The sequence below is a fragment of the Pteropus alecto genome, unplaced genomic scaffold (assembly GCF_000325575.1).
Source record: "Pteropus alecto unplaced genomic scaffold, ASM32557v1 scaffold98, whole genome shotgun sequence".
Classification (NCBI taxonomy): domain Eukaryota; kingdom Metazoa; phylum Chordata; class Mammalia; order Chiroptera; family Pteropodidae; genus Pteropus; species Pteropus alecto.
In genome coordinates this window covers 11,556,146-11,580,712 of record NW_006443570.1, presented here as the reverse complement: position 1 = coordinate 11,580,712, position 24,567 = coordinate 11,556,146, and the positions used below count along the sequence as shown (strand labels likewise).

Here is a 24,567-nt window from a genome sequence, read left to right as displayed (position 1 = left end):
TAAATTAAATAATATGTTTAAAGTACTTAGCACAGGGTCTGGCACACAGTAAGTACTCAGTAACAATTGTTATTAACTACTGTTTTTTTTTTTCCTGTTTAATATTATTTACTTTTTAAGTAAGGTACTAATAATAGACTAAATAGAATACAAATTTAACTTTAGAAAAACACTACAGTTTATTTTTATAGGAAAGCATATTTTCTAGGAGATAAGCAAAATGTAGTGTTTTATTACAAGTTTCAGAATGCTTGAGAATTCTGTGTTAACTAGTTTGAGAAACAGCATAATTTATTTATAGCATGTTTCACTTTCTGGAATGGAAGAATTTTTCTAGCTTCTCAGTGAATGTATGACAAAGAAATCAGTATTTAAAATTTCAAATTTAGAGAAATGAAAAACAGAAAAATACTAAAAGCCAAGTCTAGACATGTTATTATCCCCAAATGATAACATATTTGTGAAATTCCAAGACCTTTTCACGCATTAAAATGAAAATAGTAAACATTTTCAAAATAAGGTAATAAGCCTTCCAAAACTATCTGTTAAAACATAATGTATGGTGCAATCACTGTGAAAAAGTTTGGCAGTTCCTCAGAAAGTTAAACATAGAATTATTATATGATCCAGAAATTCTACTCCTAGGTATATACTCAAAAGAATAGAAATCAGGGACTAAAAGAGATAATTTGTACACCAATGTTCATAGTAATATTATTCACAATAGACAAAAAGTGGAAACAGTACAAATGTCCACTAACAGATGAATGGATAAACAAATGTGATATACAGACACAACGGAATATATTGTTCAGCCATTAAAAAATGAATCTGATACATGCTAATATAGATAACCTTGAAAACATTATGCTAAGTGAAATAAAAAAAATACAAAAGAACACATATAGTATGATTCTACTTATATGCATGAGGTACCCATAATAGGTAAATTACAAAGATAGAAAGTAGAATAGATGTTTCCAGGGGAAGGGGGGATACATAGTTATTGTTTAATGGGTACAGAGTTTGTTTGAGATGATAAAGAAGTTCTGATGATAAACAGTAGTGATGGTTATACAAATTGTGAATTTATTTAATGCCACTGAAAGGTATATTTAAAAATAGTTAAAATGGTAAATTTTTTGTTATATATATTTTACCACAATAAAAAAGTTTTTAAAAATATAAGGTAGGAAGAATATATAATATTACTATAGAGAGTAAAGAGAAGGAAATATTTTCAAATGTAAAAATAGGAAATCCTTTATTCTACACTTCAAATTACAACTACAAAAAATTCTTTTAATATTGATTGAGAGCAGAATAGAATTATAAATGGCAGTTCAATATCATAATCTTCTCAAGACAATGATTAGCATTATATTTAAAAGAGCAATTAACTTGGAGTTCCTCACTCAAGACTCAAAAGCAATGTCAAAGTCAGCCCTAGTAAATAATCAACATTTGATTTACAATGTCTGATATGAAAACTCTCAAAAATACCAAGAAAAAACACCTCAAAAAACACTCTGAAAGAAACAGCATTAACAAAGCTATCACTAAAAGCAAGAGAAAGCCCAATTCTCCCCACCCCTTCTGGGTAGCTCTAGAAGAACACATGATTTTTCACAATCACTAGTTGTATTTCAAGAATGCAGTGGCGGTCTGACAAAAACGATGTGGTGGGGATCAAAATCAGGACAGCACACTATCACATGCTAATTCTGCAGAGATCTAAAGCAGTATATACTCTCCAGATAAACATTCTTGTTTACATAAAGTAACAGAAATCACATGAGATGTTGAATAATACCATCAATTTAGGATTCAGACTACGTACCATGTTGCGTTTAAGCCTGCCAGATACAGTGGCGCTTAGTTATAACAATGTCTCAACCACAATTTCCAGTTAACACTGATTTTTAGGAACTCGAATCAATATTCATACACTAACCACTCTAACTCACACACCTAATTATAGTTAATTTGGCAGAAGAGTAGTTTTTATTTTCCTACTGAGAATTCGGAAATTGAGGGCAAAGGTTTAAGTGGTTTATCCAAGAATTCAATGTTAATAACTTTAAAAGGAAAGAGTATGAACTTCTTTCATTAAGCATCCACATGTACTAAGCTAGAATATTTGTGCTATAAATATTTCTTAAACCCACCTGTGCCACAATTGTAATTTATTCCTTAAACCCACCTGTGCCACAATTGCACAGCTCAAGGGTGTGCCACTCATACCCTGGTCTGTGTTGGGGACAAGCAAACTTCTGGCTGTGAGTCAAAGCTGGCCCAACACCTGTTTTGGGAAGTGAAATTTTATTAGAACACAGCCACACCCATTTGTTTACATATTGCTGATGGCAATTTTTGTGCTACAACAGCGCAGAGACCTTATGGCCTGCAAAGCCTTAAATATTTACTATCTCACCCTTTACAGAAAAAAAAAATAGCCAGTCCCTGGTCTGTGTGAATGCCGTCCCTGAAATAATGTGTTGCACAGCCTACACAGCAGCCCTGAAACAATCCACCGAAGAAAGTATTATTCATACTTGATAGATGGAAAAACTAGTACTCGGTAATATCAAATAATATGTCTAAGGTTATGTAGGTTTTAATGACAAAGTCAACTTTCAAATCCAGATCTTTGCACTAAATCACACAAGACCATGTATATATTGGGGGTACTTACAACACCTCCCACAGCTGTTCTTATAAGTTTCAAACATGTACATGAAAATATTAGAGAAACATTAGTTATTAATAATATTACACAGTAAAAATTAAACACTCCTGTAGTTTGGCCTTGTCTTTGTTCTTCTTTACTCTTCTACAAAATTAGGACTTTAAACATGCATGCCTCTGTATTTACCAGTCCCTCAAAATATCCTCACACTCCTATTCCCAACATCTTCCATCTATCCAAATGCTACTCCTTTTCTAGAATCGACTTAAATGCCACATTCTTAGTGACACCGTCTGATTCTCTAATCAATCCTCATCGCTCTTTCCTATATTCCCCTACAGCATGTTACTGCGAACTGTTTTAACACTTGTTTCATTCTATTTTTTATTATTTACTGATCTGTTTCTCCCATTGGATTTTATATTAAGAGACTATTTCTTATTCATCCTTATATTCACCTTAACCTTCCTTCCTCACCAAAGTTTCTATGAAAGTTCCTTGTACATAGTAAATATACACTGAATTAGACTCCCTGACACAGTACACCTAGTTCTGCTCCATGTTCCAATTTGTTGCTGGGTCACCTCCAGATCATTGTCCACTGCTCAAAAAAGGCAAGAGGAAAGTTAAAAAACTCTTTTAAATGAAATATATACAGAAATTTTAATTTCTACAATATTCAGTATGATATCCAATGCTTTAAATGTGAATTCCATAATTTAGTAATTTTTCTTTAAAAGATTAATGATTTAATCAGGTTTACCAATAGAATTTATTTCTTCATTTAATCTTTAAACCAAATTGTTCATATGCAAATCCTCTCACAAATAAACACAATGTTCTAACTCAGATGTTGGCAGCAGAATGTGTTCACAATGAACAACCCCTCCTGTCCTGGCAAGAATTATAAGATTAGCTAATTACAGTAGTCTCTCATATTTATTTTAATTGGGATAAGGAACAATCTGGATACATGAAAAAGCAAATGGCCCAGAAAGACATCTTAAGATTCTCCCACAATTATGGAAGTCCCACTAAGTCAACTTAAATTGAATTTTTCTCTACCATGTTCACAGTTTTTCTATGGTAGAGAAATGCCAAGTTGTGATGTTTTCATGAGAAAGAGGCTAAGAAGACCCCATTGTAAAAGCTAGCCAAGATAAAACTATTTTAAGTTGGAGCCTAAAGTTTGACGAAAAGAGGGCGGAGATATATACACAAATAGAAGGCAGTCTCTGCTACAAAAGAGCTTGGGTTTTCTTTTGGGGAGAAAAAAATAAACATATGAAATATCTTGAGAATGATGAACATTATATCTTATAGGCAGTGATTCAATATATTTCTCTCATTTCACAAATTTTTATGGCTACTGCCCTAAAAAGCAAAAAAACACACAAACAAATATGCAATATCATTTGGGCCTTAACATTGAGCCACAGGAATCGAAGGGAAGAAGGAGAAGATTATTGTTCATCTTTCATGAAATGTATTCCACTTGCTTCTAAAAGGACTTGAGAAAACCTGCAGAGTAAAACAATCTGTGCTATTTATGATTAAAACAAAATATATACCTCTAACAAGGCAGAAAAGTAAATATATCACCTGAGGTAAGTAGATTATATTGGACTAAAAAAAAGAAACGACATACTCTTCTACCATTTTTAACAACAGAATGTAAAACTAACATCAAACACATATTTTGCTATGAATTCAGCATCATAAACATGCTGAACAGACTATATTAGAAGTCCTCATTCTTAGGGTTTAGAGAATATAAAAAAATAAAATGAAATTCTGAGATATCCATCCTGCCTTTATCTTTCACCCTTCATCTTTTAATGACAAAGGATAACAATGTTAATAAGATATATTTTTTTCTTCTCCAGCTAACGAACTGCAAAAATAAAATTGTACCATTAGAGGGACAGCACAAATTCTTTCAATTTATACCTGCGAATCAGTAATTAGTAACACCTTATAGACACAGGTAAAACAGGACACTTCAGTTACATATATTCCTACAGTTTAAGACAACAGTTAACAATACAAATAAAAAAGTCTCCATTTTTTTCCAGTTAATTTTATTGATCATACAATATATAAAAATTTCAACAGATTTTGAAGATGTAAGACAATTTGATTGCTAAGAGGATTCACTTTTGATAAGATAGTGTAAAGAATAAATTCTAAATTTCTATTCAAAAGGCAGAGTCTCATTTTAGGCTGCTATATAGATATATTACTTCTCCTATCTTCTATTTCAGGCAAATGGAATACTAATTTACCCTGAAAAAAAACAAAACCTCAATATAGGTCACCTAAAAATGCTGGCTGACCTATGAAAGTCACTTTTAGATAAATGACAAATTCACAATCAAAATGACAAAACATAGGAAGCAAGCCACTGTGATTAAGGGTCAGCAGAAATATAAACACAAGACTCAGACCCACAAAGACAGTGGATATAAAAATATGCCTTAGAAGACACTATTCAATCAAAAGGCAGATTTGAAAAGAAACCTAATAGAATTTCTAGAATCTGGACATATAATAATTAAAATTACAAATTTGGTGGACAGGTTAAGCAGCAGGGTTAGGTGAACCTGAAGTGAGAATTTACAGTTTGCACTGGAAGACAGATCTGAAGAATTTGTTCAGATGCAAAATGGAAATAGAGATGAGTTAACAGAAAAGGAAGAATCCAGAATGTGAGAAAGTCTACCAAAAAATGATCTGGTTTCCTCAACGAATAGGTGGTGTAAGTAAGTAAGTAAGTAAGTAAGTAAATAAATAAATAAATAAATAAAGTGATAGGGAATTGCTAGCGATTAAAAGATTTAAGAGACTTATCAAAGTAATTAATGAATGGATTGTTTTGAATACTACTTTGAATACTTATTGGATACTAGATGATACTACTAAATTGTACACCTGAAACTTACTGGATTTCGTTAACCAATGTCGCCATAATTAATTAATAAATGAATGAATGGATAGATAGATAGATAATCCAATAATCCAGGGGAAAAACTAGATCAAAGTTGGAGGAAATGGAAAACAAGTTTGACCATATTGGTTGTTTTGGAGTCATTGTTCTATTCTCTTGACTTTAGTGTATTTTTAAATGTCCAGAAAAAAAAGGAGTGTGTGTGTGTGTGTGTGTGTGAGTGTGTGTGTGTTTACTAGATTAGTAGAGTCATGGGAAAGAACAAAGAGTGCCAGTGGATAGCAAGGTTTCTTTTGGGGTGATGAAAGAATTCTAAAATTAGAGCATAATGATAGTTGTACAACTCTGAAAATTTGCTAAAAAATCATTGAGCTACACACTTAAAATGGGTGAATTTTATGGCATGTAAGTTATATCTCAATAAAGCCATTTTTAAAATTGACATTAATCTCCCTCTCCTCTTTCTTACATACTCCTAGAAATAAATTTGAGTATAAGCACTCTATGAAGAAAATTATTAAATTTGATTTAAAGACATTAAAAACCTAAATAAATGGAGATTTATTATCTTCATGAAAATTCTATTCAAAATGGTCTATAAATTCAATATATAAGTTCAATATATAAGTTCAATAACAATATAGCAGGATTTCTCATAAGACTTAACAAATTGATCCTAAGGTTTATAATAGAAAAACAAAGGGTCATGAATAGACAAAACATTCCTGAAGAACACTCTTGAAGAAATTGACCCTATTAGACTTACTTTAATACTAAAAAAATAAAGCTGGTGCACTTATAAACAAATTTAAAATAATAGAGAGCCTAGAAATAGGCCCATGAAAATATGAAAACTCAATAAAGGTGGCATTATAAATGAGTACATACATATATACATGTGTGTACACACACACACACCCCCCTAGGAATAAAAATGCTGGATCAAAGGGTTATACCAGTTAACATTTCCACCAGCAGTGTATAAGAGTTCTTGTTTTTTCTGCATTTTTGTCAATATTTGGGACGATCTCTTTAATTTCTACAAATTTGGTAGGTGTAAAAAGTTTGTTTCATTGAGTTTATAATTTCCATTTCTTTGATCTCTAATGAAATTGAGCATCTTTTAAATATGTTTCTTAACTATTCTTTTCTCTTCATAGAATGCCTATTCCTGTTATTTGTCTATCTATAGAGTTGCCTTTTCCTTATTGATTTGTGGGAGTTCTTTCCTTTATCAGTTATGTGTTACAAATATCTTTTCCCATTCTATAGTTTTTCTTTGTGCTTTTTAACATTCTTTTTTTATTGAGATGTAATTCACATATTATAAAGCTTACTCATTTAAAGTATACAATTCAATGGTTTTTAGTATATTCAGAGTTCTACAACCATCAGGTGATTTTCTCGCCTGACAGAGTTAACCAAAAAGCATATTTTCACTTTACATACCAACCGCTGCTTAAATATTACTTACATTTAAAATTGAGCAACTAAATAATAATATTTAGTTCAATTCAACTCAGTTGTTTATTGGGTGGCTACTATGTATAAGGTGCTCTAAAATGTATAACAATAATATACAAGATATAGTTCTGACATTCCAGAGTTAGAGGGGAAGCCTAACAATCAAGTATGTTCACTAAAACATTTTTTAGAAAAAAAATTTATTATAAAAAATATCAAACTTATACAAAAGCAGAGAGAATAACAGTAAATCCCCACATACCCAAGTTCAACAACTACCAACATAAAACATTTTCTAATGTTGCTGCAATTAGGAGCTATCAGCATTCACTGTAAGATTTGAAGACCTCCCATAAAAAGTCCTTTTTAAATTTTTTCTGTTTAATATAACCATGACAGTAACAAAGTAGAAAACATAGAATAATGTGATTAGGCTATCCTGCAGTGGCTACTTTCATATTCCTCTACTTCATCCTCATCTCTCATTCCTGTATTACAAATCCCCAAAGACCCAGTGTGACAAACGCTGAGCTCAGAGGGAGGAGAAAGGGAAGCACTTGAATAAGCAAAGGCAAGGCTGTCATTAGCACACAGAGGAAGAGCAAAAGGCTAGAAACTCACACATTGAGTTTTTTTCCCATCACATTTTTTAAACCATTTATTAGTAGAAAAAGAGATCTAATTACTCTTTCAAATCAATCCCCACCGTGTCAACAATAAACTTTTTCCATCTATAGCCCTCTTTCCACATATTTTACATTTCTGATCATATTAATTTTCTCAGCAAAATTATAGTAATAAAGATGGATTTGAGTCAATTGATATAAATCCCAATTCTGCTGCTACAAGCTACATGACATTAGCAAGTTACTTCCTGATGTTCGTTTGCTTACCTGAAAAACTGAGACACTTTCTACTTTCAGAGGGCTGCTAAAAGAGTTAAATAAAGTATGCACAGCATTTGGTATATAGTTAAGTCCTACTGATTCTCCTTTTTTCTCATGTCTTTTCAGGTGGCACTTACCTTGACCAATTAATATACAAAATTCTCCCTGCTTGTACGAACAATTCATTTTGCTTCAACCACATATGTATGTATATGACAAAAACCTTATCTTTGAATCATTATCACTAGATTATCTTTACATTTTCTAAGTTTTGTTAACATAAAGCACATAAAATACGCACAATTGAAAATCATTAATTAAGCCAATTAAAAATTAACAACTTTAATTTTAGTTTACTATTAATAAAGTATGACATTTTAAATCTTTAATAATAATAAGCACTTGCCATAGGCCAGGCACTGTGCTAAGTGCTTTGCATATAATTTGATCATTTAATGCTCATAATAACCCTATCACTATTTCATAAATGAAGCAGCTGAGGCTTTAAGAAGTTACCTAAATGGTACAATGCTGTTTTGGACCAAGTCCAGTGCTACTCTGAAGAGCTGGCATAGGTCTATCTGATAGTAGGCGCTTGTTCATGATTATTTATAATTACCCCATTATAATGGCTCTTATTGCTATCTAATATTTCCTTTTGGTGGCTATGGAAACACAAGAAAAACTCTGAACAATAAAAATTTTAAAACTAGACACACACAACAATTTCTTAAAAAAAAAAAAAAAGAGGCAAGCCAAGACAATTTCCTCTAGTAATATAGAGTTGTATCTGAGATCACCTAGACTTAGTAGAATCTGACTTAACGTTGTAATGTAAGATTTGAAAAGCTAGCAAATGTTTTTCTGGAAGTAGTATGGGTGGTTTTGTCAAAAACAGAAAATCACCTAGGGCACTGTAGAAGGGAAAACGCCCTGGTTTTCCTACTTTTCCTTGTTAAAAATTTATTAGCATTCAGGGATATAGTAGAACTGAGTTCTATTTACATAGCTTAATAAATGTTTCATACTATTTGGCATCATAGAGTACCCCTAGATTAAATGCATCTTTCTTATAGAAATGGCATCTTTCTTACCCTGATGAGATTTATTTATGGTTAGTAAACAATATTTCTAAACTACAAAACTTAACATATGAACTGTTGCTGTCAAAATTATTACATTTAATATTTAGGAGTATGGGCAAAAAAAACATTTAAAAAATGGTCTTAGTTTAAATAGTTTAACTTTTAAAAAAATTTATCCTGTGTGTTTTAAATTCTACCTTTTGCTTATATAAATAATAATTAGTGATGACTCACTTTCCAAAAGGGGAGGATAATTTTACATTTTGGTATAGCATTTTTTTGACATATCTGCCAGAAAAGGGGACTTAACACATACTAATAAGTATTTTGCTCATATTATACATACTTATTTAGTATTTTCCTTCCTGAAACTATGATTTTGGATACTGTTTTCTTTTCCAAAGATGGCAAGATAAACCAGTATGAAATAAGATAACAAATAAAAAAGAAAATGAAATAATATAAGTACCAAGTATTTCAACTCAATTCATTCATTGCCTATATTAGAAAACAAGAAAATATATGACCTAAGGTTCAACCTTAAAAAGAGAAAAAAATAAGAGCAGAGTAAACCCAGAATAAGTAAAAGGAAAGAAGTAATAAAGAACTATAATCAGTGAAGTACAAATCAGGAAATAATAGAGAAAATAAAGTCAAAAGCTGTTCTTAGAAAGGATCAACAAAACTGATAAAAGTAATAAAACTGATATCCTAGCTAAACTAGTCAAAAAATAAATAAATAGAACAGTAGTGTAAGACATGAAAGAGGATATCACCCTAGATCCTACAGACATTAAAATAATAAAGGAATATTATGAACAAACTTATGCCAATAAGTTTGACAATTTATATGAAACAGAAAAGTCTACAGCCATGCCACCCTGAACAAGACCAATCCCATCTGATCTTGGAAACTAAGCAGGGTCGGGCCTGGTTAGTACTTGGATGGGAGACCACCTAGGAAGACCACCTAGGTGTAAAAAATAAGAGATTATAAACTGACAGGATCCTTGCAATCTATGAGGTCAACCAAGGGTTGCCTCGCCTAAAAAAATAAAAGAAAATAAAAAATAAAAGAAATGAAACAGATGAATTTTTTGAAAAATACCATTTACTGAGACTTATATAAGATGAAATAGAAAAATCTGAGTAGCCCTATATCTAGTCAAGAAATTGAATTTATCAAAAACCTCTCCACAAAGAAAGCCCCAGGCCAGAATGGTTTATTGGTTAATTCTACCAAACACTTAAAGAAAGAACATCAATCTTATACAAACTCCTTCAGAAAATGAAAGAAAATACTTTTAAACATTTGATGAGTTCAACATAACCCACTAATAAAAACCAGAGAATGTACAAAGAAAAAAGAAAAGGAGAAAGAAGAGAAAAAGATAAATAAAAAAAGAAAGAGAAAGAAAAGGGAAGAGGGGAAGGAAAGAAAAAAAATTACAGGTTGATATCCTTCATGAACGAAGATGTAAACATCTAAAAATAAAATATTAGCAGACTGAATCTAGAATATCTAAAAATATACCATGACTAAGGGAGGTTTATCCGAGGAATGCAAAGTTGGTTTAATATAAAAATCAAAACCAGTAAAGGTAATTCACCATATTAGTAGAATAAAGGACAAAAAAATACAATCATTTAAATGGATACAGAAAAAAACATGACAAAATTCAATATCCATCCATGATAAAAACTCTCAGAAAATCAGAAACGGAATGGAACTTCCTTGGCCTGACAAAGGGCATGTAAAAAACGTCTAACATAATACTTAGTGGTGACATATTGACATTTTTTTCCCCCTAAGATCAAGGACAAAGCAATCATGTTCACTCTTCTCACTTTCGTTCAACATTGTACTGGTGGTTCTAAGTATTTAATTATTTAACATTTTTAAACATACTAAACTTTAACACAAGCTGAATGACTATAATTTAAAACTGATCTAGACTTGGTCTTAGGTGATACTTATGAGTATTTACAGCTTAAACACAGAACACCAAACTCAAGAATAACCATGTTGAAAAATTATCAACATTACGAAACTAAGTGGTGACACTTCATATTTCAACTGTGATAATTTGAGGTATTATAACAAGAAAAGCTTAAACATAACGTTTTCAAAAGCATTTAAAATACATTTTAAAATGTGAAACGTCAGTGCATTATATGCAATGGTGTAGACATATGTACACTACTTTATATAACTATATCTAGCTATAGGGAGAGACGGATCATAGAAAGAAATTAGCAAAGAGGAAGAGAACAAGGACTTGAGGTAAAAAGATGAAGGGAGTTAAGAAATCAGGCAAGTTCAAAAGAAGAAATAAAAGAATCAAGTTCAAATGGAATAAAAAAAATAGGACAGCAAGAGAAAAAAACAGGAGAGCAAAGAGTATCTGCCAAGCCCACATAATTATTAAATACCCACTAAAAAGGCAGTAGAAACATGAGGAAGACTTGAAAAACTGTAAACAATCCATTATGTTATAAGGCAGGATATAGTGAGAGTCATGTCCTCAGAAGAAAAAAGCAGCAAAATAAAAACTCAGGGAATTACGAGAGTTTTTTAACTATGGGAGGGGAACACACAATGCAATATATACGTGCCTTACTGTTAAACTGTACACCTGAAACTTACTGGATTTTGTTAACCAATATCACCAAAAAACAATTTTTAAAAAAAAAAAAAGCTCAAGAAAGAGTAATATACTTAAATTTGAATCCTCCAGGAAAGTTTCAGAGAGGAAGTAGACTTAAAATGGCTCCCAAAAGATATACATAAGCATAAAGGAGAGGAAAGCCTACTCTAGGGAAGGGGACAGACACATGCAAAGGTAGATATAAAGGTGAGAAGAGGATAGTGTGTGGGAAAAAGCAAGCAAGGAAGAAAGTGTCAGGTAAACGTGAGTGGAGATTACTTGCTGAACCACACTAAAATAAAAATTAGGTAGAAAGTTCATGTGGGGAATAATGGAAAATAAGATGAGTAAGGACTACAGAGGCTATTGATAGAATAAAAGACTTCACCTTGTCCAAAGAAAACATACAGATGGCCAACAAGTATATAAAAAGATGTTCAATATCACTAATCATCAGGGAAATACAAACCAAAAACGCAATGAGATAGCACTTCACACCTGTTCAAATGGCTATTACCAAAAAGACAAGTAATAACAAGTGTTGATGAGGGTGTGGAGAAAAGGGAACCTTTGTGCACCATTGGTAGGAATGTAAATTGGTGCAAACACTATGGAAAACAGAATGGAGGTTCCTCAAAAAATTAAAAATAGAACTACTATATGATCCAGCAATTCTGGGTATTTAAATAAAAACACTACTCAAAAAGATCTATACCCCCATGTTCACTGCAACATGATTTACAATAGCCAAGATATGATAGTAACTTAAGTGTCCATCAATGGATGAATAAAGAAAATGTAATGTGAATATATATATGAATATTATTCAGCCACTAAAAAAGAAGTCTTGCCATTTGAGACAATATGGCTGGATCTTGAGGGCATTATGCTAAGTGAATAAGTCAGACAGATACTGTATCATCTCACTTATATGTGGAATCTAAAAAACAAAAAATCAAACTCATACAGAGCAGATAAATAGCTGCCAGAGGCACGGGATGGGGAGTGGGCAAAATGGGTAAAGAGTTCAAAAGGTATAAATTTCCAGTTAGAGTAATCATGGGATGTAATGTACATCATGGAGACCAATTACTGAAAGTAGATCTTAACAGTTATCACAAGAAAAAATGTGTAATTATGTGTGGGGACGGATGTTAACTGGACTTATTGTGATCATTCTGAGATATATACAAATATCTAGTTATTATATTGTCCATATGAAATGAATGTTACGTCAATTATATCTCAAAAGAAAACCCTGGCTACTTAAAAGTAGCGAGATACATGCTTTATAGAACACCAACAATCTTAGGTATTCGAGATGGGCGGTGGGGAGGGAGGATAGCAGTAATCAGGGGAAGAGATCCTAAGGATATCTAACTGAAGCCTGAGAAATTAGGTTACTTGATAAATTGAGAGTATGGGAGTATGGGATTAGGTAAACAGGGTTCTTGTGTGCCACATCAGGAGAAGGCAACAGGCTAGGACCATGCATAGGGGCACATCTAAAAGTCATCTCAGTAGAAATAAGAATAAAGATGTCTTTTGTTCAAACAGCAGGTAAATGTCAAGTCAGTCAAAAAAAGCACTACAGCTGATTCTTCCGATACAACACCCTACATTGACACTGAAAGGTTAGCTACCGAATTTTGCAGTTTGGGGGATTACTTCAGAGAGACATATGATGGAAGCAGTGTAAATTTAACCTACTGCTAGAGAGAAGAATGTAAGCAGGAAAACAACTAGAAGGTAGAGTGATAAAGATGTGAACTGAAGTCGTTGCAATAAGAATGGAGAATCTGAGACTTTTCAAAAAGCGACAGAATGAAATTGGGGAATAACTGAATAAAAGTAGGGATGGAAAAGAACAAGATGACTATGAGTCTTTAGAAAGTCTAAAGAAGGGCTATTTGAAGAGGAAAGAGGCAGAATATTGATTTGGTTGTACTCAAATGAAAAGTGACCATGTTTTCTTTTCTATGTTCTCTTGGAAATACGGGCTTGAGCTCCAGTGAGAGTTATGAGGCTAGAGATGCAGAAGTCTATCATAAAAGAGAAAAAGGGTCATTTAATTGCTTTGACTAGGCAATCTTCCAGTCTGAAACAGATGTATATTTTATACGTTAGGTCTGATAGTCCATTCTGTGGTCTGTCATGAAAAGTCTCAATTTTAAGGATATGAAGGCACACCTCATTAGGATTAATTCAGGTGATCTGGCTGCTTAAGTGAGCTCTGGGTCATTGGCCAAAAGTAAGTTTATCAAAAATCATTTTATCTAAAGGCCAATTCACTAAATTCAATTCTTTAGGTGATAGGATTTGTCTTCATAATAGCATATAACTCCCTGCTACTGTCATAATAGCATGTAACTCCCAGACACTGAGAAGCAGAGAAGAGGACGAGGCCTCAAGTCTTCAAATTCTCCACTAACACATTCATTGCAATTATATTCTTGAATATGAAGAATTCTTCTCTGTCCATCTCCTAAATGGCAGCAAGGAATAGGAACAGAAACAAATTGAACATTCTTTTAAATGTTACTAAAAACAAAAACTGATCAACTAACTCTGGCTAAAAAGAAACAAATTCAGAGAACTGCCATTTGATGAAATGGGCTGCTTCTTCTAAGTAAATACATCTTTCTTCCCTCACAATTACATATGAATCTTTCTTGAAGCTACACCTTGATGAAAGAGTATTATTTTACCAGACTGAAAAGGCTCATTCTTCTGTCTAGGGCATACAAATAACTCCAGTTGCCTTGTTAATCTTGAGGAAATAGTCTTTTTGGATGAAAATCAAGGAAAGAAAGACTTTATACAGTTTGATGTGCTGAAAGACTGTGAAAATAGAATCCTGGAATTGGCATTTTCGGGCTTGAAAGAAAACTGTTATCCCTGAATGTGACAGAAGCCATTTTTTCCCAGACTTAGCATTTCAAAATTACTGTTTCTTTTTAAGCATTATTTTATTCTTATAATTGTGATTCTCCTCTTCATATTTCAGGTTACAGCAATAATTGAGTTGTAGATAATTATTTCAACTACTAAACACATTTAATAATTCTACAATTGAAATAGCTACTAACAGCTGAACACTGTTCATTAAATCTACATCATATAGGTCTCAGATGTCTTGATCAGAAATGCTATGGTCTATATTCTCCCCAAAATACTAAAATTTATACCTTTAAGCTATCAAGGAATTTTGATTTACATTTGAGTATTTCTAATTCATTTTTCAATTTTTTTTTTATTGTAGCATTTATTTACTGAGTGGAACAATTTCTATTGTGGTTATGTATATTCTCTAGACCCTCTGGAATGTCAAACACTATGCAAATGGGAGTAATATAAATTAAGTAGTTCATGGACTCCAAGAATAATGAATTATCAAATCTACAGAGAAAAGTCAGTCTTTAGATTCCCATTTTTAAAAAATAAATTTTGGGCTAATAATGCATTACTACTTAACAAGTCCTGTATGTTCAGAGAACTTCTGAACAAAATAGCTAATCTCATATAGTCTACTACTGTAGAAATAGTGTCATTATAACTGCTGATGTCCAATCTGGGAGCCAGTGGAGTTTTGGAGTCACACAGCCCTGTATACATAATCTCTGCCATTTATTATTAGTTGTATTAACTTTGGGCAATTTAGCAAACATTTCTGAGCCTTGACTCCCTTATCTAATAGAACTTGTGAGAAAATTAAATACAGTGAACTATTTGGCACATTGCCTGACCCAGTCAGAGATATCAGCTGCTATTGTTACATTAAATGAGCCAACAAAAACACACACCCCAGAATTCCCCAAATCAAAATTATACAACTAGTCTCTATCTTGTTTTCAATATATGTTTAGAAGAAATCCTTCCAGAAACTTATCTAGGGAAATTATTCAATAGAAGGCTAATAGCTTAAGCACGAAGATTATAATTGCAATATTATTCAAATAAAAAATTAGAGTAAACCCAAATATTCAAAATAAGGGACTAATTTATTATACTATGTATAGCCTGTAGATGGAACATTAGGCAACAACAAAATACTCTGGAAATCTACATAGCAATTTAGAAAGTGTGCAAAATATAAATTACTATATGATTGCAACTCTATAAAATTTATACGTTTATGGAGAGGGGACTAGAAGGGAATACACAAAATAGTAAAGTTGTGTAAGGATGGTAGAATTAAGCATTATTTTATCTTCTACCTTCCATAGTTTTTATATTTTTTACTAAATGATTCATTACAGCATAAAGACTGTTCTCCTTGACAGAAAATATGGAAGTTGTTAATATTAAGTAGGTGTTTATTCTCCTTATTCTTGTTTCTTAATATAATTGTAAAACTCTATAATGATAGTCAACTTTGTCTCCAAAGGTTTCTTTCATTCCTAGCAACCAAGCAATTCTTCTTTAGCTATAAATAGATCCAGAGCAACAGTACCCTTTTACTGCGTCCTTTACCATCCCCATATTATTTTTAATAAACAAATAACATTTTTCGATATTTAAAATATAGTCGGTAGAAAAAATTTTAAATATATCTGAAATCTCATCATCCAGAGAAAAATCATTGCTAATAATTTGGTATGTATCCCTTCAAGGATTTTTCTCATACAAAGGTGTAAATATTTCCCCCTTATATTCTAAGAGAGAAATATCAGCAAGGCAAGAATTTGTCAAACACTTACTGTTGTATTTCAAATGAACTTGGTTGGCCATGAAGCCTGCTGAGAAATCTGCACTTTTGTTTAAATGTTTTCCTTCTAGAAAATATCTACTCTTACTCCAACTGCTTATCAATCTTATAGTCATGCTCTAGGAAACTATATCTACTGCCAATTCAAACATTTACCAAAATTAGAACTCCCTTCAAAACTCACTAATCTTCCTAACTGTAAGAGTTCTTTAGTTATTAGAATTAGATATATCAATTTTAAGTAGCTAAATGTAATAATGTCAAATATAAAAATTAATTCTCAATGAATAAATATAAAAAGCTATAAATACTCAGAGGAAAATACAAGAAAATAGGTGAGGAAGATTAACTATACCCTTTAAAACATGAAAAATCCCAGAAGCCATAAAGAAAAAAAAATATAGCTAATCTGATGAAGTACAAAAATGTAAAATTCCTATATAAAGATTCCATAATAAAGTTTCAAAAGATAATTTACAGAAGCCATCTGCAACAAATAACACTCAAAAGGCTAATCCATAATGCATACAGATGTCCCAGAAATTAATAAATACAAAAATTTACAAAGGATATAAACAAGTGTTTGTAGAAGAAATACAAATATCCAATAAGCATTTGAAAAGATGTTAAACTAATACATTCAAATTAAACAAATCATTTTAGCTCATCGGACTGACAAAAATCAAGGTTGGAAATATCTAGTGTCAATGCTATGGGGAAATTTTTTCTCTCATATACTACTGGAGGTAGTGTGAACTGACATAAATTTTCCAAAAGTAATTTGAAGAACTATTTTTTTAATTTGTAGACACTATATTCCAACAATCTCAAGTCCAGGAATTCCTTCTGCAATAACATGTGCAGATGAGCACAAAGATCTACGCACAAGAATGGAGTGGCCATGGCGGCATTCTTTTAAATATAAAAAAGCAGCATGAATTTTCATCAACAATGAAAACCTTAAATTTCTAGTACTAATGGAGGACTAGAAAACAGACAAAAGGATGAGTAAATCTTTACCTGTTGATATGAAAAGATATCTACGATTAAAATATTTAAAAGATGTAGAACCATCTCATTTTTGTTTAGGAAAAAACTGTGCGTATATACATATTAATATTAATATAGAAGAATGAATAAATGCATAGGAAAATCTGAAAGTCATTTTCAATATACAAATGTATCAGTCCACGTGTTATACATCTTAAACTTATACAAGATTATGTGTCAATTATATCTCAATAAATAAAGCCAAGGGAAAAAATTAATAAAAACATGAAATACCCAGGACCAATGTAAGGAAAAATTAAACTCTACAGAGGACCATAAAAGTAACTTTAATAATTCAAGATGTATCTTATCTTTGCATGGAAAAAAATCTGAAAGGACATTAAACTATTAATAGACTCACATTTTAACATTTTAGCAACAATTTATTATAATCAGCATGAATTACTTTGGTAAATATGCTCACACACACTTATACTTTTACCTACTGGCAAAAAATTGGATAGAACCAAATTTGTCCAATAAAAGAGGCATAACTGAATTGCAGAATATTCATACAAGAGAACAGTACTTTTCCAAGTGCAGTCTGCAGCCCATTACCGAGTTGTAAAATCAGTTTGGAGGGATGTGGCAAGCGTATTTAAAAACAAAAAACAAAAAAACCCAATGCATATGGTTACTGCCTTCAATTTTTATTACAATATTTATGTGTAGTCTTAATCACAAAGTAAAATATATATTTACTACTCTGGATTTTGAGCAAAACTGCACTTAAAACCCTTAACAACTTTTTAACATATGTCTTCGAGGAATATTTAATGATTTAGAAAAATGCTTCAAGTGTTAAATGAAAAAAGCAGGGCACAAAACTATATGTATACATGTAAGTATGATCGCAATTTCGTTATAAATATATTTGCATAAAAAAGAAAAATATTCCTAAAGAATGGCTATTTGAAGTAGCAAAATACAAGCAATTTTTCTGTTCTTTCATGTAGTTTCGAAATCTTACAATGAGCATGTGCTTTAATCGAATATTAAAATGCTACTTAAAACATGTTAATTGCTATGTATATATTACCACAATAAAAAATGCATAAGTATATATTCATTTATTCATCAGGTACTTACTGAAAACCTACTATGTATTAAACATTCAGTATTCTAGATAGTGAGGATAAGATGGTGAGCAAAACAGAGAAGACTGCCTTCAAGGAGCTTATATTGTAGTAAGAAACTCTATATAGAATAAGGAAATATAAAATAACATTCTTATAAATTAAAAGTCTACTTGAGAAATAAGACATTGTCATTTTTTCAACAGTTATTAAATGCCTTAGGTACTCCTCTAAAGATACTTATTAAAAACCTATCTTGCCTATGCCATCAGGTAAAATAGTACTTTAGTAGCATAATCAAGTCTTTGATTTACATTTTTAAAAACTTAAATATCTGGAGTAAGTTTCATACTGGTGTCAAATTTAGAAAAGAAATATTTTGTTCATAAAAACTTCATTCTTGTCCACTATTAATGACAGCATAGATCAAAAAACACAAAAAAATCTTTTCCCATGTAAAATTAGTGACCCTTCAAGTTCTGCCAATAATTTAATGTTCATACTGCTTTTCAACTTACTAGATGATAAATTTGCATTAAAAAGATAAAAAATCCTAATAATGTTATTAAGAGCTACATAAGTGGGCATACCCATGATCTTCTTATTCAAGATTCGTATAGCCCACTTCCACTCTTTTGGAACCCTTTATTCTAAGGACAAAAAAAATCTCTCTTCTTTATTTTCCAGTCTGAGTTTCTCTAATTTAGGTGTCCTCTTCTTCTGAGCTGTCCTAATTATAACAGAGACTGGTGGTATTCAATTGAATCTTTAAACAAGTTAGTGTTTTGAGATCTTTAAATACATTAACATATTAAAACACAACCTAATATATAGCATCCATTAGTTAAATATTTTTACAAGGTGGATAACATCTTCAGTATTTATTTATTGAAACAAAGCAATTAATGATACTTAAAATGGCCAATTTATACAATTAAAAATGAAAAATGACACAGGTCAAGAACAGATATTTTATTCATGTGTACCACAAAAACATCAATAAAAAAATGCACTCTTTTTGTAAAGAAAAAATTTAGTAACCTTTACCAGAAAGAATATATATTTACTAAACATCTTTATATGTAATTTTTTAAATCAGTATGCAAATTTATCTAGTTTTTTTATTTCATAAAAATCTGTTAAGTATCTCAATAACTTCCGAAAATTAAAATGACTGAATTTTTACTGGATCCATCAGTGAAGATGTGACTATTACTGCAATCACAAACACCAAAAATGACATGCTAAAACAATCTCTTGACATCCAACTAATTTTAAGTAAAGAAAGCCGGATGTTACTACATATAATCAGTAAAAGTAGGAATTGCATTAAGATAATTCAAAAAACATAACGTTTAGATGTAGACTGAATTTGTTTAAAATTCTTACTTGGAAACATTTGTCATTTTATTGCTGGAAAATGCTCCTGATAATGACTAAGACAAAGTCAAATTAATGGCTAGTTTAAGAAAATAATAACGTTTTTATAGAGTAGTTAAGAATGCTGACTCTGAAGCCACACTGTATGGGCTTCATATCCTAGCCACTTACCAGCTGTACAAACTTGGACAGATTTCTTACTCAGTACCTCAGTTCCAAACATGTAATGTGTGGCTGGTAACAACAGTGCCTACTTCACTTAGTTGTTGTGAGAATTAAATAAATATATATGCAAAGTACCAGGACTAGTTGCTCTACATTACAAACACTATTTAAGCATTTCTTGTCTTATCTTAATAATTATAATTATTATAAAAACAGCTTAAGTTTATAAGACCAAAGCATATCACATTAGAAATACACTTGATCTCAGACAAAAGGCCAAGAAGAGATTTATATTAGAAATAAAAGAAATGCCTAGATGAAGATCAGTATTGGACTTGCTTGCTACAGCTTATCCTAGCCCTTATCAACTTCGACAATGCATAAGCCAAGACAGCTGGCATTCTATCAACAATTTCATATTTTAAAAATTATAGATAAAACATTTGCAGACAAGTAAACCTAAAATACACTGTGTTGTTAAGGAAAGATAAGGAAAAACATGTATTGTTAAATGCTATCTAAACCACACTATTTCTTAACAATAAAACTATTAGTCACAAACTGTATTACAGGAAATCGTGCCCTAAAAGACATCTATGCTAACAGCAATATAAGAATGTGCAGATAAGAATGTTTAATACATCTTTTCTTAGTTTTTAGTTATAAAGCCATGGTGCTTTACTTCTAATGCATTCATAGAAAATGGTCATCGATATTCAAAATTATTTACATCTAAATATGCTTTTTAACACTAAAAGCTCCAAAATACTGAACATTGATCTTCACTGACAGAGAAAAATTACATTGAAAATACCTTCCTGTTCATTCTTTTCTTCTTATATTTTACACTCTGCTACATACAAAATGTTATTTTTAACATTAAATGTATGCTTATTTCTACTGAAAAATAAAAAATTAAAATTTTTTTAAAAATAAGCACATCGCAATTTTATATAAATTTAATTTTAATTTGTATTCTTATCTTCTCCCTAAGGCAGTGGGTTCTCAAACTTTAGTGTGCATCATAATTACCTAGATTTTTATTCAAACCAAGATTCCTGGAACTCACAGAAATTCTTATTTGGTAGATGTGGGCAGGAACACAGGAACCTGCATTTTTAACCAAACAATCCAGATGTTTCTGAAGTTCGTAATTCATGTCCAACACTTTAAGAAACACTGCTTTAATGATTTAGTTTATGATATGGATGCTGTGCTTTAATTCATTAAATATTAGCTCAGTGCCTTATATATACAAAGTTTAGTGCTATGGATCAAATCTGAATTTTGCTTTAAGGAAGATACATACAGTTTAATAGAAGAGATAAGACTTGCATACAAATTACATAATAAAAAGGAAGGAATTATTGAATGTCTTTTAAAAAGACACAGATAAAATACTGGGGAGTTCAGAGGAGGGAATAATTACTTCCAGCAGACCTCCTTCTAGTAGGAGATAGCATTTGAAATGAGTGTTGAAAGCTGTCTCTTTAGGCTGTAAAAATAAGAGAAAATAAACTAACAATTCTCTCGCTGAATGATAAACATGTCTAATGATAAACGTTACTCCTTCAATAACTCAGAGAAACCATTCCCTACTTCCGAAATTTTATATGTTGATTTATAACCTAGACCTAGGTCTTGTGTTGTCCTGTATATCCATCCAGCAGCTTGATGTGCTTCTATCTCTTGGGATAAGTCCTTGAATGAATCTGCTTTAGTACTTTTAGTACATTTACCCTCTGAAAAATAAAGTCACACAGTGGATATTGATAAGAGAAACATACTTATCCTTTCATAAATCTTTAGGAAGTAAATAAGATTTACGCATGGTTGAAATGAGAACACTTTAGGCAGTCTTCAGTTCTAAAATCTCCACAGGTTCACATCAGGTAGCATTGATGAGAGAAATGATCAGAAAAAAGAGAGAGAGAAAGATTTTAAAATTTAGAAGCCATTGTTCTAAAAGCCAAATAAGACAAACTAGAGGGCAGAAAAATCATAGGGCTCCTCTGTTTCCTGATTATGTGGCATTTTGTTTACCATTAGTGGCATTTCTATGACTTTAAAAATTCCAGAGATACAGTAAATACAAAGTCTACAGGTGCCCAATATTGACTGAATAAATGAATGAATAAATAACTTTTAGGGTTATTTCTCTGGTCTTTCTTGAAGATTTACCCTCTTTTATTCAGAGAAATAACAGTAAGACAAGTCCCAAATGGGTTACATTCTCTCATTTTCATGTTTTTTGCACATGGTAGTCTGTCTGCAGGAATGTCCCAAATTATACTCTTCACACAAATGGACCATAGTATTGATTTACTGTTGGTATAAATAACAATTTACCTTGATTGCTACATGTCTCTCAGTGTAGCACAACTTATCTTTCCTGGCTCCTTCTCTTGGCTAATTCTTAGTCTTCTAAACTCAATTTATATATCCCCTTCCAGAACCTAACAGCCTACATTGGCATACCCACCCCAGTGTCCCCACAAAATCCTCTGCATTGCTGTGTCTTAATTCTTATGAGTGTACATACAGAGGCAGCAAGATAAGAAGCTATGGAGTCAGACACATCTGAGTTCAAATACCAATTCTACCACTTACTGTGTGAACTTAGATGAGTTACCTAATGTTGCTAAACATTAATTTCTTGTTTTAAAAACAAAATAACAGCATGTAATGTGCTTAGTATATCGCCTTATATAAAAAAGGGTTAACAATAACTTTTATTATACTCACATTGTAGTGTAACTTGTTGATTAACTTCTCTGACTTTTCCTCTAAACCGCACACTTCTTGAGGAAAGGAACAAGTATTTCTGTATAAGCAGCATTTAGTACAGTGCTTGGTATATGGTAGGTACTTAATGACTTTTTGATGACTAATAAATATTACTCCCATTATAGTTAAATTAATTTGCCACTTGAAATACTTTCTGTAATGAGGTGGAAAACAAGTGAATAAGAAAATAAACTCCATTAATGTCAGTTTAAAAAAAAAAAAGGGATACTGTTTTTATTCAGATTAGTTTTAAAATTTACTGTTAATTATACATGTTACAAAATACCAAATGATTTTCTTGAACATGCCTTAGGAACTGAATACCTATAATATCTTCATGGTATAAATTAACCACAAAATTACCAAGCCACACATATGGCTATCTTTATTTAGACAACCCTTAGAAAAGTTACAGTAAAATAAACAGCTTTTTAAAACCAAGAAAATTCTTAACATAGCAAAGCTTAATTAAAATCTCCATTTACAGTCCTTGGGGAAATGAGAAGAAATTCAGCTTCATGGTTTGGTAATTTTGACCCATGTAAGAATATAAAAATATACTAATTATTTAACGTAATATTTAATGGACTTTTCCATTGTAATGTTTAATTAGTTGGTTCGAATAAGAGTATTTGTAAGGCCTCATTCTGAGAGAATGCTTTTATTTTATACTTGATCTTCAATATATTTTAATATTCGGTTTTACAGATCTTCACTATAAGTCGATATCACTTGTCCTATTTCCTCCCTCTTTCCTTGATAGTCAAGGATAGTTTTACATTATTATATATGGAACATAAACTGGATATTTGAACATTTAAAAAGGAATTCTGACTCTGACTCAAGCTTTAAGTCATTTTTGAATGCATTATGCAAAAGAATAATGATTTTACAATAATAATGATTCCAAAACTATGTTATAGCCTATGAACCCAATTGGGAATTGTAATTCATGAAACTGCTAAAATACAAGTGATCATTGCTTTATGTTAATTTATAATCCACTGCTTATTCATGACCAGTATGTACTTTACTGGCTTCTAAAAAAATCACATACTATTTCTCTTCACTTTTTACTTAATTTTAAAAAATTAAAAAGGATTTCTTTCAAAAAAAGATACTATGTTGAATAGATGGCATTAGGCATTAAAACTGTATAGAAAATAGGTGCCTTTGGCTATTTTTAAAATTAATATTGAAATTGAAAAATCTAAATAGATTGCAGCATTAGTCAAGTATAAAATGGACAAAAATATCTTCAAGTATCTTAGTGAAGTGATATGTTTGTCACTGTTATGAACTATATACAAGTTGTGAACTATTTTTTCAGTCTATTGTTTAAAGAATTTCTAGATTTCAAACTGTTTTTAATAAATGGCACTAACTACTGACCTTTTCTTTCATTACAGGCAAGATTTAGAAAAATATTTGGTGCAAACACCTTAAACTACTCTTTATTTATAGGTAACACCTGAGCAAAACGGACTTTTGGGGTAGAAGGTAAAGTAAAAATCCAAACACCCTCTCTCCCTCAAAAGGGAGGTTAGTTACAGTTAGCCAGGAAAGTGGATATTCCATGAAGAAGAAACAGCATCTACAAAGGCAGAGGCAAAAAATAATATGATACCTGTAGAGAATTGCTGTGAATTCAATTATATCGGAAAATTCAGTGAGGCTAGAT

At 31.3% G+C, this 24,567-nt stretch overlaps 1 protein-coding gene and 1 pseudogene across 1 annotated transcript in view; one reads left to right on the top strand and one right to left on the bottom strand.

The window, feature by feature from the left end:
* PPM1E (protein phosphatase, Mg2+/Mn2+ dependent 1E) overlaps positions 1–24,567 on the bottom strand; it is a 121,655-nt gene that overhangs the window by 84,996 nt on the left and 12,092 nt on the right. The gene's annotated exons all lie outside the window — the stretch shown is intronic.
* Positions 9,936–10,055, top strand: LOC112473377 (annotated as a pseudogene).